At 35.2% G+C, this 15,100-nt stretch overlaps 1 protein-coding gene across 1 annotated transcript in view; it reads right to left on the reverse strand.

Annotated features, from left to right (window-relative positions):
• The window catches only part of GRID2 (glutamate ionotropic receptor delta type subunit 2), a 1,620,720-nt gene that overhangs the window by 1,176,402 nt on the left and 429,218 nt on the right, over positions 1 to 15,100 (reverse strand). The gene's annotated exons all lie outside the window — the stretch shown is intronic.

Here is a 15,100-nt window from a genome sequence, read left to right on the forward strand (position 1 = left end):
CAAGATTGCCAGGAGAAATATCAATAACCTCAGATATGCAGATGACACACCCTTATGGCAGAAAGTGAAGAGGAGCTAAAAAGCCTCTTGATGAAAGTGAAAGAGGAGAGTGAAAAAGTTGGCTTAAAGCTCAACATTCCGAAAACTAAGATCATGGCATCTGGTTCCATCACTTCATGGGAAATAGATGGGGAAACAGTGGAAACAGTGTCAGACTTTATTTTTTCAGCTCCAAAATTACTGTAGATGGTGACTGCAGCCATGAAATTAAAAGATGCTTACTCCTTGGAAGGAAAGGTATGACCAACCTAGATAGCATATTCAAAAACAGAGACATTACATGGCCAACAAAGGTCCATCTAGTCAAGGCTATGGTTTTTCCAGTAGTCATGTATGGATGTGAGAGTTGGACTATGAAGAAAGCTGAGAGCTGAAGAATTGATGCTTTTGAACTGTGGTGTTGGAGAAGACTCTTGAAGAGTCCCTTGGACTGCAAGGAGATCCAACCAATCCATTCTAAAGGAGATCAGTCCTGGGTATTCTTAGGAAGGAATGATGCTAAAGCTGAAACTCCAGTACTTTGGCCACCTCATGTGAAGAGTTGACTCATTGGAAAAGACTCTGATGCTGGGAGGGATTGGGGGAAGGAGAAGAAAGGGATGACAGAGGATGAGATGGCTGTATGGCATCACTGACTCGATGGACATGAGTTTGAGTAAACTCCGGGAGTTGGTGATGGACAGGGAGGCCTGGCGTACTGGGATTCATGGGGTCACAAAGAGTCAGACACAACTGAGTGACTGAACTGAACTGAACTGAAAATCTTAGAAAATGAACTCCAACTATATTATGACCTAGGGGATTATTTATAGTGACAACTCAGTGACTACAATAAACAATATAATTATTCTCATTTTAGGCAGGGCAAATTGAGGAAAAAAGTTAAAATGGCTTTTACAATAGTAAATTTCTTGTCTATCCAATAAAAATATACATCTTTGTGGGCTTCCTTTCTTAGTCATTTTTGCAAAAATGTAAATAACATGTACTGATGAACAGAAATGAAACCACTGGTGAAATCAGACCATGAATTTCACTTATTTTGGTCCCTGTTGCCTTGCATGTCATATATACAAGCACAGTGGGCAACACCTGGATGGAAAGACAGCAATTGAAGCAGTCATTCAGTTATATTAATGTTGTACATATTAGCTCAGATTTCAGTCAGCTAATGTTTTACTGTCTTCTTTATGGAGTACCTCTTTTCAGAATGAGTTCTTTTATTTAATCGTTGTTTTGCAACTCATTAACATAAATTAAAATGGTAGGAAATAGACATCTGCTACCAAATTTTATTATCACTCTATACCTCTCCCATGCTTTCTCAGTCCATATATTTAATTTCTTTTTGATGCATCCCATTGAATATCTTATTCTAAATGGTGAAAGCTGATCTCACCATTCTCAAACCTAACCTGTTTCTGACTTCTCCATTTCAATTAAGAGTGTGTTGTCTTCCTTTCATTAAATTATGCTTGGTTGATCTTTTGTCTTGCCTTACCAAATACTGAAGAGAGTCCTAGTGATTTTTCTGTCAAAATATTCTCACATATACCCTTCTGTCTCACTGAAATCACTGTAATTTAGGCATTTTACTATAGATAATCTTCCATCCAACACTTGGGCCCTGCTGGGTTTGGTCATACCAGTTAGGGTAGATAGTGTAGTCACTCAGTTATGTCCAACTCTGCGACCCATGGATTGTAGCCTGCCAGGCTCCTCTGTCCATGGGATTCTCCAGGCAAGAATACTGGAGTGGGTTGCCATTTCCTTCTCCAGGGGGTCTTCTCGACTCAGGGATTGCACCCAGGTCTCCCACATTGCAGGCAGTTCCTGACTTCTCTATTTCAATAAGAGGGTGTTGTCATCCTTTCATCACGTTATGGTTGAGGTTTTTTCTTGCCTTACCAAATACTGAAGATAGTCCTATTGATTTTCTGTTAAAATATTCTCACATATGTCCTTCTATCTCACTGAAATCACTGTGATTTAGGCATATGACTACAAAAAAAACTTTCATCTAGTACTTGGGTCTTGCTGTGTTTAGTCATACAAGTTAACTGTTGCTAATTTTCTTTGGTATCTAACAGATAAAATTCAAACACCATAGCTTGTTGTCCAGGCCTTCTACAGTTAAGAACTAAGAGCATATTCCTGTCATAACCCCATAATTTCTTATATGCACCCTCAGCTTGTATCAGTGATATTAGATCTTCAAGGTGAATTCCCTGTACTTTCACAATGAACTTTGGCTTGTATGAAGGCACCACAAAGAATGCACTTTGTTTCACTTCCTTTATTCTGTTAAGGGTTTTTGCTAACTCAACCTTCTCCCCAATGTCTTCCCTGATCATGAAGAGAAGAAAAACGTTATTGTATAACTTAAATTTTCTAACAGAGTAAAATTTAAATGTTTCCACCAAAAAAAAAAGATAAGTATATGAGGTGATGTATGTATTAATTAATCCTTTCATAATGTATACATGTATCAAATCAACACAAAGTATATTTTAAATAGCTGTCAAATCTAACTCAGCAATGATGAAAATAAAAAGAAAATTAAAAACAGGTCCAGTATGGAATCCTCTGTTGTCATTAAATACCCTGTGTGTGCTATACCATCTGACCCTCACCTTCTTTATATTATTTATAGTTGCACATACAAACATATTCTCTCTCTCTCTCTCCTCCATCTCTCGGGTCTCCTGCATTATAGGCAGATTCTTCACAGACTGAAACACAACGTGGAATCTATTAGAATAGTGTCAAGTAAAATCTTGGGGTAATTTTTTTTTTTTTTTTTTTGCACCTGCTGCAAAGCCCCAAGGTACGTAGTTTCATATGGTAGAATATTTTATCATCTATTATGGAGAAGACATACTCTTTAAATGCTCCTCTTAATTACAGGCTTAAAACAGTATTTAATTTTGAGAACTTTTTTTTTCATTCTTAAATCATACTCTTCCATATTACTTTTCTAGTCTGTTGGTGTATCACTGCAAATTGATAGATCTGATTTATTTCCAAAGTGTTTCCCAGGTATTACAGCAATGCAGATAAGAGCTTCTGCATCAAAACTGGGTGACATGATGTTTGTGTAATGATAATGTAACGAATGACAGCTTGTGTAAGATAAAGGATAAAAGTTTGTCTTCTAAAAATCAGGCAACTATATCTTTACTAAAGCAAATATAAGCAAAGTAATATTTTGCACGAAAATCGGGTCAATAAAAAAGGAAAAGTAATCTGTTAAAATTAGAAATATTTTGAAGCAATAGTTTTGGTGAAATTTTCTGTACAAAAAATTAAGCCTACTTAAGCAATAATATATATTCATCTTTTGTTCATCAACAAACTAAAATGTGATAACAGATTCATGGTATCTTAAATAATTTTCACTAACTGAAAAGTATGAATAAAGCTCACGTCCTATTATTCCCTGTTATGCTCCTAGTCTCTGAAGTAAGTCGAAACTGGGGCCTCAGCAGGTGTCTATAACATGGATCATAGTGGAGCTTAAAGAAGTAAAAATGAAGGAAAGTGGAATTTCTCTTTTAAAAAAAGAGAAAGAAATTCACTTTTAAAATAGCAGTCAAGAGTTATAAACTTTCAGTTATAAGATAAATAAGCACTAGAAATGTAACATGCAAGATAAATATAATTAACACTGCTGTGTGTTACATATGAAAGTTGGTAAAATAGAGATAATCTTGAGTTTTCTTCACTAGAAAAAAAATTTTCCTATTTCTTTAATTTAGCATCTGTATTAGATGATGGACATTCACTAAAATTATTGTGACAATCCCTTAATTATGCATGTAAATCAAATCATTATGTTGTACAGCTTAAACATACACAGTACTATATGTCAAATATATCTTAATAAAACTGGAAGAAAATATTTTAAGTAAAATAACTAACCACAAAGAAGTAAAAGAGGACATTTTTGAGCAATGAAGATATTACATATCTCAATTAGGATGACTGTTACATTAAGCGTGCACATTATTCAAAACTAGTTAACCAAAACACTTAAAAAAAACCTGATTTTATTTTTTCCTCAATTGTCTACTAGAAAGCTAAATTTTATGTGTCAACTTGACTAGATCATGGGGAGACCAGATATCTGCTTAGGCATTATTTCCGGACATGTCTCTGATGGTGCTTCTGGACAGTCGCTATTGAATCTATAGACTGAGTAGAGCTGTTTGCCTTCCTCAATGTGGGTGGGCATCATCCAATTTGTTGAGGGCATGAATACCACAAAAAAAGGTTGAGAAAGGGAGGACCCACTCTCACTATCTGGCTGGTTAAGTTGGGACATTTACTTTCTCCTGCCCTTTGTGCCCTAGTTCTTAGGCCTTCAGACTCAGACTGTAATCTGCACTGTCAGCTCTCTGGCCCCCAGGCCTCTGAGCTACACCATCAACATTTTTGGTTCTCCAACTTGCACAAGGCAGATCACAGGATTCCTCAGCCCTCATGACTGCATGAGCCAATATCTCATAATAAATGTATACACAGAAGAGTGTATATAGTACATATATTATTGGTTATGAATCTCTAAAGAACTCTGACTAATACAATTTATTAACAAGTCTTAGAAATGAAATCAGCAATTTTTTGAAACAGGGTTATTTCAACTAGGCTTGGAATCTGGCCCACCATGTCTGAATCTTAATATGAAAGACACATTTCAAATTTTGAACAACCAAACTATAAGTAAAATATAATATACAATAAACCATTTCAAAAGCAAAATCCATCAGACTTACAATGTCATGATTTAATATATTTTGTTTGGTTAGTATTCATTTTTAATCAATTCATTGATATCAAAACAGTAAAATCATTGAAGAATAAATTTAGTTCAGCTTATTTGAAGGAAAATATCCTCACTTTTTATATGTAATGCGAGACACCAAAGGTACTCAAGAAAATGGATGAGAATTTCATCATTCCATTTTATTACAAATAAGAAGAATCAACACATAACACAGAACCGTCTTTGAAGAATATCAACAAATATAGTCAAAGGGTTTTGAAAATGTAGTAACCCAAGAGTCAATGCTTAAAAATACATAGTTATAGTATGCAAAACAAAACACAGAACTGTATTCTATTTAAACCTAAGATATTTGTATCTGTTCTTCAGGCATCACTCTATCTTTTCCTTTTTCCACATTGTGATGCAGTATACTTCCCATAATAAGCAAAATAAATATTAGAAGTCTTCAAAGTCTTCTAAATTTTTAAGCACTGTATAGATTAATCAGATAAAATATTAATTTCTTTCACTGCTTTTCTAATGAAGAAGTTGTATATATTTAAAGAGTAATTAGTTTTCTTATGTTTTATAGTCACTTTCTGCTGTTTTTTTGTTGTTGTTTTGTTTCACTTTTACTTCAGGAAAGAATAATAACAAGCAAAATAATAATGAAAAGGCTAAGGATAACGCACATGTTCTGTGGGTTTTACCTTTTAATTTTACATGTTAAAAAATATCTGAATTAGAAGACTGAGATACAAAGTACCGAAGCATTTAGGCAGCTAAATTAAGCATTATATCTTGCTATATGATGACTTTCTTCCTTCTGCCTTTGAAGGCATGGCAGAAAGCAGGCTCAAGAGTATTAAATTAGTTCACTAGAAGAATTCTAAGACCCTGGCTGATGCTGGCAGCACTGGTTTGCCTTCTTCCTTAGCTTACCTCCTGTTACATTTCTCTTCAAAAAAAGTTAATTCCACAACACAAATATTTCAATCAGATATTTTGAGCTCCTTTCTCCCACCATAAGAAATGTAAAGTGGACTTTCTCTTTGAGATTAACTTTGTCTAACTTAGATTGCATGATTTTCAATTCTTTCATAATCAAGTTACCCTCTGCATACTGTTCACAGGCTAACACTTGGCTGAAAATATGTAAAAATCTATCAAAAATATTTATTACTACTTTCTAGTTATTAAGAAAAGGTTGTAAGAATCACAGAAGAACTGTACAAAAAGGTCTTAATGACCCAGATAACTACAATGGTGTGGTCACTCACTTAGAGACAGACATTCTGAAGTGTGGAGTCAAGTGGGCCTTAGGAAGCATTACTATGAACAAAGGTAGAGGAGGTGATGGAATTCCAGTTGAGCTATTTCAAATTCTAAAAGATGATGCTGTTGAAGAGGTGCACTGAATATGCTAGCAAATGTGGAAAACTCAGCAGTGGCCACTGGAAAAGGTTAGTTTTCATTCCAATCCCTTGCCAGAACGGCAAGGCCAAAGAATGTTCAAATTACTGTACAGCTGCACTTGTTTCACATGCTAGCGAGATAATGCTAAAAATTCTTGAAACTAGTCTTTAACAGTACCAGAACTCCCAGATGTACAAGTTGGATTTAGAAAAGACAGAGGAACCAGAGATCAATTTGCCAACATCCACTGGATTGTTGAAGAAGCAAGGGGATTCCCCCCCCAAAAAATCTACCTCTGCGTCAGTGTCTACGCTAAAGCCTTTGACTGCATGGATCACAACAAACTGGAAACTTCATAAAGAGATGGGAATAATAGATGACCTTAACTTCTCCTGAGAAACCTGTATACAGAACAAGAAGCAACACTGAGAACTGGACATGGAACAATGGACTGGTTCAAAACTGAGAAAGGAGTTCATCAGCACTGTATACTGTCACTGTGCTTAATTTAGCTTCAATGCAGAGCATATCATTCAAAATGCTGGACTGGATAATCAAAAGCTGGAATCAAGAATGTCAGTAAAAATATCAATAACCTCAGATATGCAGATGACACCACCCTTACGGCAGAAAGTGAAGACGAACTCAAAAGCCTCTTGATGAAAGTGAAAGAGGAGAGTGAAAAAGTTGGCTTAAAGCTCAACATTCAGAAAACTAAGATCATGGCATCCATTCTCATCACTTCATGAAATAGGTGGGGAAAAGTGGAAACAGTAACAGATTTTACTTTCTTGAGATCCAAAATCACTCTGGATGGTGACTGCAGTCATGAAGTTAAAAAGACATTTACTCCTTGGAAGGAAAGCTATGACAAATCTAAACAGCATAATTAAATGCAGATACATCACTTTGCCAATAAAAGTCCCTATAGTCAAAGATATTGTTTTTCCAGTAGTTCTGAATAGAAGTGTGAGTCAGACCATAAAGAAGGCTGAGTATGGAAGAACTGATGCCTTCAAACTGTGGTGCTGGAGAAGACTCTTGAGAGTCCTTTGGACAGCAAGGAGATCCAACTAGTCATCCTAAAGGAAATCAACCCTGAATATTCATTGGAAGGACTGATGCTGACTAAAGCTCTGATACTTTGGCCACCTGATGCAGAGCAGACTCACTGGAAAAAAACCCTGATGCTGGGAAAGACTGAAGGCAGGAGAAGAAGGAGGCAATAGAGGATGAGATGGTTAGATGGCATCGCTGACTCAACAGAATGACTTTGAGCAAACTCTGGAGATGTTGAGGGACAGCGAAGCCTGGCATGCTGCAGTCTATGGGGTCACAAAGAGTAGGACATGACTTAGTGACTGAACAAGAACAACAATAACAACTTTATTCCATTCTTCCTCAATTACTTTTCCATACTTAAATATCAAATTTTAGGGGAAAGAAAAGTTCTGTCACTTGCTAATAAATGAGTATCTTCCAAAATAAATAAGCTTTTATTCTTAATGAATAAAAGTTTGCCTTTCATATTTCCTTTACTTGAGAATTTTACCAGGTTAACCCCTATACTTGTTTCCTTAGGCTCTCAAATTTGTTAATTCACTTTATCCTTATCATTCTTCAATGTTTTTTTAGCAAATGTACTTAATTCACCCTCCATTTATCTACTGCTCTCTGCTTTACATGCATTCTCAGGCCTTCCATCGTCTTTGCCCACCCACACCTCCATTGTCTTCAGAGGATAGTCCACACCACGTAGCTCAACACCTTTACCTCTTCCTTATTCCTTAACACCTGAATTCTGGTTTCTATCACTACTGTGTATTAAAAATGTTTTCTTACTGGTTAGTAATATTCTCATAACTTATAATATCATGAATTTTCCTATCCTTTATTTTAATCTGTCTTATACAACTGTTTTACTCATCACAGTACTTCAACCAAATAAGAACTAAGCAATTCTATTTAAGCTGAATTAAACTGAAAGAAAAAATATCTCAAATATCATACACTGTTTCATTAAGTGTGAGTCTGTTAGAATCCAACTAGCACTAGCTCTAAGTCATTGGTTTTATATGTAATTTAATTCAATTTTTAACTTTATGTCTCTAATGACTATGAGGCCCAGTTTTCTAAAACTTAAAATGGGAATATGATCATTTCCTGCTCATCTCACAGTACTGTGATAAAAGTTAAATAAAGGAGTAAATGCTATAATATGCTGCAAACTGGAATACAATTTCAAGTTATTACACTGGAAAACATTTTTATTAAAATTATTTTCAGCACATAAAATTAAAATAAACTCATTTTCCAATAAAATACAAAATTAAAAAAATAGAAATAAAGTGAACAAATTAAAATCATAGATATATGAAAGTTTATATCTAGAGCAATTTTTAAATTAGAAGTCACTATACTTAGACTTCAGGAAACACAGTAAACTTTGAATATTTCTTAAAACACAGCAATGAAATACAGTGCCACAGAATTTGTATAAATTTTATCTATAAAATCAAGACACATAGAACTATACATCAGGAAAGGTGACTGAATGCAATTGAGTGAAATTCTCTATGTTTACAGACGGGATAACTACTACTAAAAGTCAAAGTTGCTTAGTCATTTCTGACTCTTTGCAACCCTATGGACTATACAGTCCACGGAATTCTCCAGGCTAGAATACTGGAGTGGGTAGTCTTTCCCTTCTCCAAGAGATCGTCCCAAAAGAAGGATCAAACCCAGGTCTCCCTCACTGCAGGCGGATTCTTTACCAGCTGAGCCACAAGGGAAGCCCAAGACTACTGGAGTGCGTAGCCTGTCCCTTCTCCAGCAGATCATCCTGACCCAGGAATCAAATCAGGGTCTCCTGTGTTGCAGGTGGATTCCTTACCAACTGAGCTCTCGGAAAAGCCCGTTACTGAAAATTGGTTCCATTTTGAAGTTAAATGAAAAACACTGAGAGAGAACTGGAACATTTTAGTTTCAGAGAAAGAAGAGACCACCTGCAACTTCTCGCTGAAATTAAAAAACACTGACAGAAACAGTAACATCACAAATAGTATTCACACCTCAAACTAGTGTATCTTAGAAATAATACATTATTAGTGACACTTGCTCCTTGGAAGAAAATCTAGATGGCTTATTTAACAAGCAGAGTTATCACTCTGCCGACAAAGGTCCATATAGTCTAAGCAATGTTTTTTTCCAGGAGTCATGTAGCAATGTGAGCTTTGGACCATAAAGAAGGCTGAGCGCTGAAAAATTGATGCCTTCAAACTGAAGTGCTGGAGAAGACACTTGAGAGTCCCTTGGACTGCAAGGAGCTCAAACCTGTCAATCCAAAAGGATATCAACCCCGAGTATTCACTGGAAAGACTGATGCTGAAGCTGAAGCTCCGATACTTTGGCCACCTGATTTGAAGAGCTGACTCACTGGAAGAGACCCTGATGCTGGGAAAGATGGAGGGCAGGAGGAGAAGGGGGCAACAGAGGATGAGGTGGTTGGATGGCATCACTGTCTCTATGTACATGAATTTGAGCAAACTCAGGGAGGTAGTGAAGAATAGAGAAGACTTGTGCGCTGCATTCCATGGCGTCACGAAGAGACATGACTTAGCAACTGAACAACAACAACAATATTCTTATATAAATAATTTCAGGGTATCTTTCAGGGTATTCACTTCAATATAAAATGATTATGATTTGCATCCAAATTGAATAGGGTCACAAATATCAAGAGGTGTATTTCTCTTAAAGTACAAGTTGATGAATGCTTTAGTAAATGATCAATTTGTTTTAAAGCAATAGGAAAAGTGGCTAATTTGAATCTGGCAAAAATTTTACTAAATTCTCAGTGCCAAGAATTCAACTGGGCAAGGATTATCAAGAATAAGATTTACTGTCAAGATAACAGAAACCAGGAGACTGCCTTCCATAACTGATATACCTGACATTTGTGACAATATTAGGTATATATAATTATGTCTCATGATATGACAATATTTAGGTTTAACACCTAAGAAAATAAGAAAATAATTTCCACATGAAATAAAGAAATCTCATTTTAAACAAAGTTATTAGTATTATTGTTATTTTACTTTATTTTTCTCTTTTGCCATTGCCAATCAGGTTATATTAATTCCACACCTATGTAATACTTGCATTCACATTCTTTATTTAAGGGGTTCATTTAATTGTAGGTAGTTTGTGCCTTATGAATGATGAAACTGAGACAGGAATGAAATTTCCCCGAAGTTCTATGCCATACTTGGTGCAAAATAGGCCTCAGTTCTCTGAAGTTTTGGCCAGCTCAGTGTTATTTAAAAATATTGGGTAGAACTTGCAGTTCCAAGGACTGTCTGAGTGAGGATGGTGGGAATAGGTGGGAGAATAAGGATGGTAGGATTCTAAAGTGGATGAATTCTGGATCCTTGTTGCCATCTCACAGAGTATTTGGAAATGTCCTGGGAAATTAAAATCATATGATCATAAATTTTCATATATCCATATCCTATGTCTATAGTTACTTAAAGAAACTGTAAACTCTAGGAAAACACCTGCATATAAATAAAATCAAATTAATCCATAAGTATTAAAAAGGGGATTACATCTGTTTAAAATATTTAGGCATTTTAGTAGCTCACATGAGATTCAGTGTTATACATTTTTTGTCTATACTAGATATAGTAATACTAGCTATGTGTTACTTCACATTTTCATGATTCTTCCAAGAAGTTAACCTAAGTTTTCTACCATATTTATTTTCTACCATAATTTATTTCATTAGTAAGACCAACCCTATCTTATTCATGTTTGCAAGTGATTACTGAACCCATCTCCTCCCAGCCACTATCCAGTTCAGCAAAGTATCTGCACAGTAACTACACAAGTAGACACAGTATCTATCTCAATTTCTTGATAAATATAAGTAAAATATTTGCATACTAATAAAATTTAGATTTAGAAAATGAAGTGTTAGCAATGACTATTTATTAAACCACTTAATAGGTGTCTCAAATAAGCATTCATAAAATAAATTCACCACTTGTAATTGAAATAAGTAAGACAGATGAGTTAATTATATTATTGAAATTTCAGCAAGTAGATGCATCACTATGTTTAATTATTTTCACTTTGAAGATATCAGTGATGATTATAAAGCTTAGGACATTTGTTTCAGAAAACTATTACTCTACATAAAATATTGCAAGACTCATGAGCACAGCTTAAGATTTACCTTCTGATATGTATTAACATTACAAACTATGCTTCATTTGGGATATCCCATGTACCTAAAAATCTTATGAGAACCACAACATTACATTATGATGATTTATCTGGCTCTGAAATATGTCATCTACTTAAGAGTAGATAAAACTGCTTTAAAAATACCTTCAGGGACATGTAGTGGTATAACATGTCATGTTCACAGACATTTGTAGTTAGATCCTGGCTCACAATTTTAAGTAACTTCTGTTCATGAAAAATACATATAATTGGAACTGCCATCTGTCCGTTGTAATATAATTTGTCATTGTAATTCACAAATACAGTTCTATTAAATTTGAAAGAATGCTAACACAATGTCCTTGCTATGTAAAACAGAACAAAAAAGAGAGTGGGATGGGGCATGGAAAAAGTGTAATCGTCATTTACAAAAACTTATACTTATTGCTAAAATTTATTCTACAGGTTGATTTCCAATATACCAAGATTATGTTTAAGTAATAACAAGAAAACATTTCAAATAGCTAAGTTTGATTTTCACCTTTATTATTCCCATCCTCTCACTAAGTAACTAAAGATAACCACTCTGGATCCCGAAAGTAACCCATCTCTGAAATTCGATATGGAATTTTATACTTCAATACATAGCACTATTTTTCATGTTTTTAAAGTTTACGTGAATAGTATAATATATTCTCTTTTCTTTTACATCACTGAAGTATAGTTTACATACATAATTAGTCTTAGATGTACAACAAAGTGATTCAACATTTATATGCATTACAAATTGATCACCATGACAAGTCTAGTAACCATCTTTCACCATACCAAGCTCATGCAATATTATTGACTATATTCCCTATGCTATACTTTACAGCCCCACGATAGTTCTTAACTCCAGTTTTGTAGTTCTTAATTCCATTCACCTGTTTCACTAAATTTTTCATTCTTCTCCCCTTTTGATAATACCATTTTGTTCTATCTGTGAGACTATTTCTGCTTTCCTTCATTTTGTTTTTCAGATTCCACATATAAGTGATATTATAAGGTATCTGTTTCTAACTTAATTCACTTAGCATAATATCTTCTAAGTACATCCATGTTATTACAAATGGCAAGATTTTATTTCTCTTTAAGGTTGAATAATATTCCTCTGTGTGTGTGTGTGTGTGTGTGTGTGTGTGTATCACCTCTTCTTTACTTATATATCGATGAGCACTTAGGTTGCTTCCATATCTTGGCCACTATAAATAATGCTGCAATGAACACAGGGGTGTACACATTTTCTCAAGTTAGTTTTTTGTTTTTGTTTTTGTTGGATAAATAACAGAAATAGAATTTCTAGATCATATGGCAGGCCTCTTCTTAATTTTTGAGGAAACTCCATACTGTTTTCCATAGTGGCTACACCACTTCACAATCCCACCAACAGTACAAGAGGGGTTCCCTTTTTTCCAGACGCTAACCCTTTCTGTTGTCCTGATAACAGTTATTCTTGTCAGATCTGAGGTGATAACTCATTGTGGTTTTGATTTTCACTCCTGATGGTTAGTGAGGTTGTGTATCTTTTCATCTACCTGTTGGCCATTTGTACGTTTTCCTTAGAAAAATATCTACTCAAGTCCTCTCCCCATTTTTTAATTGGACTGTTATTTTTTTTTATGTTGAGTTCATTTGAGTTCTTTTATGCTTTATATATTAACCCCTTATCAGAGATATAATTTTCAAATATCTTCTCCCATTCAATAGGCTGCATTTTCATTTCATTTACAGTTTCCTTCACTGTCCAAAAACTGTTTTTATACAGACTCCCCTGTTTATTTTTGCTTTCGTTTCCCTTGCCTGAGGAGACGGATTCAAAAAAAATACTGCTAAGACTGATGTCAAAGAATTTACTGCCTATGCTTTCTTCTAAAAGTTTTATGGTTTCAAGTTTACAGTGTTATTCATTTTCAGTTAATTTCTGTAGACGGTGTAAGTAAGTGGTTCATTCCTTTGATGTAGCTGTTCGGTTTTCCCAAGACATTTTATTGAAGAGACTGTCCTTTCCCCACTGTATATTCGTGGCTCCTCTGTCACAAGTTAATTGACCATATAACCAAGGTTTTATCTATGATCTGTTCCATTGATCTTGTGTATGTTTTTGTGCCCATAACATAGTTTTTATTACTATCGTTGTTGTTCAGTCACTCAGTCATGTCCAATTTTTTGCAACTTTAAGAGAAACAGACCTCTTGATTTTTGTGACCCTATCCAATTTGGATGCCAATCATAATCATTTTATATTAAACTTTTTGACTACCCTGAAATTATTTATTTAAAAATATTATTGTTGTCTTTAAGTTGCTAAGTCATGTCTCTTTGTGATCCCATGGAATGCAGCATGCCAGGCTTCCCTGTCCTTCACAATCTCCCAGAGTTTACTCAAACTCATGTACACTGAGTTGATGATGCATCCAACCATCTCACCTCTGTTGCCCCCTTCTTTTCCTGCCCTCAATCTTTCCCAGCATCAGGGTCTTTTCTAATGAGTTGGCTCTTCGCATCAAGTGGCCAAAGTATTGGAGTTGCAGCTTTAGCAACAGTCCTTCCAATGAATATTCAGGGTTGATTTCCTTTAGGATTGACTGGCTTGATCTTCTTGCTGTCCAAGGGACTCTCAAGAGTCTTCTCCAATACCACAATTTGAAAGCACCCATTCTTTGGCACTCAGCCAACTTTATGGTCCCAACTCTCACATCTGTACCTGACTACTGAAAAAACCATTGCTTATACTATATGGACCTTTGTCAGCAAAGTGATATCTCAGGTTTAGTGTGTCATAGCTTTTCTTCCAAAGAGTTAAGTGTCTTTTAATTTTAGGGCTGCAGTCACCATCCACAGCAATTTTGTAGCCCAAGAAAATAAAGTCTGTCACTGTTTCCATTGTTTCCCGATCTATTTGCCACGAAGTGATGGGACCAGATACCATGATCTTCATTTTTTGAATGTTGAGTTTTAAGCCAACTTTTTCATTGTCCTCTTTCACCCTCATAAAGAGGCTCTTTAGTTTAGTTCTGCCATTAGGGTGGTATCATCTGCATATATGAGGTTATTTATATTTCTCCTAGCAATCTTGATTCCAGTTTGGGTTTCATCCACTCAGCATTTCACATGATGTAATCTGCATATAAGTTAAATAAGCATGGTGACAATATACAGCCTTGACATACTCCTTTCCCAATTTTGTACCAGTTCACTGTTTCATGTCCAGTTCTAACTGTTGCTTCTTGACCTGCATACAAGTTTCTCAAGAGGCAGGTCAGGTGTTTGGCATTCTCATTTCTTTGAGAATTTTCCCGAGTTTATTGTGATCCACACAATAAAAGGCTTTAACACAGTCAATGAAGCAGAAGCAGACATTTTTCTGGAATTTCCTTGATTTTTACTATGATCCACCAGATGTTGGCAATTTGTTCTCTGGCGCCTCTTCCTTTTTTAAATCCAGCTTGTACATCTGGAAGTTTACTTTAGCTTCACAATACTGTTTGAAATCAGGGAGTATGATACTTCCATCTTCTACTTTCTTAATATTGCATTAGCTCTTCGGGTTTCTTTGTGGTTCCACACCAATTTTTTCATTATTTG

The sequence above is a fragment of the Budorcas taxicolor genome, chromosome 6, assembly GCF_023091745.1.
Source record: "Budorcas taxicolor isolate Tak-1 chromosome 6, Takin1.1, whole genome shotgun sequence".
In the NCBI taxonomy this organism is placed as follows: Eukaryota; Metazoa; Chordata; class Mammalia; order Artiodactyla; family Bovidae; genus Budorcas; species Budorcas taxicolor.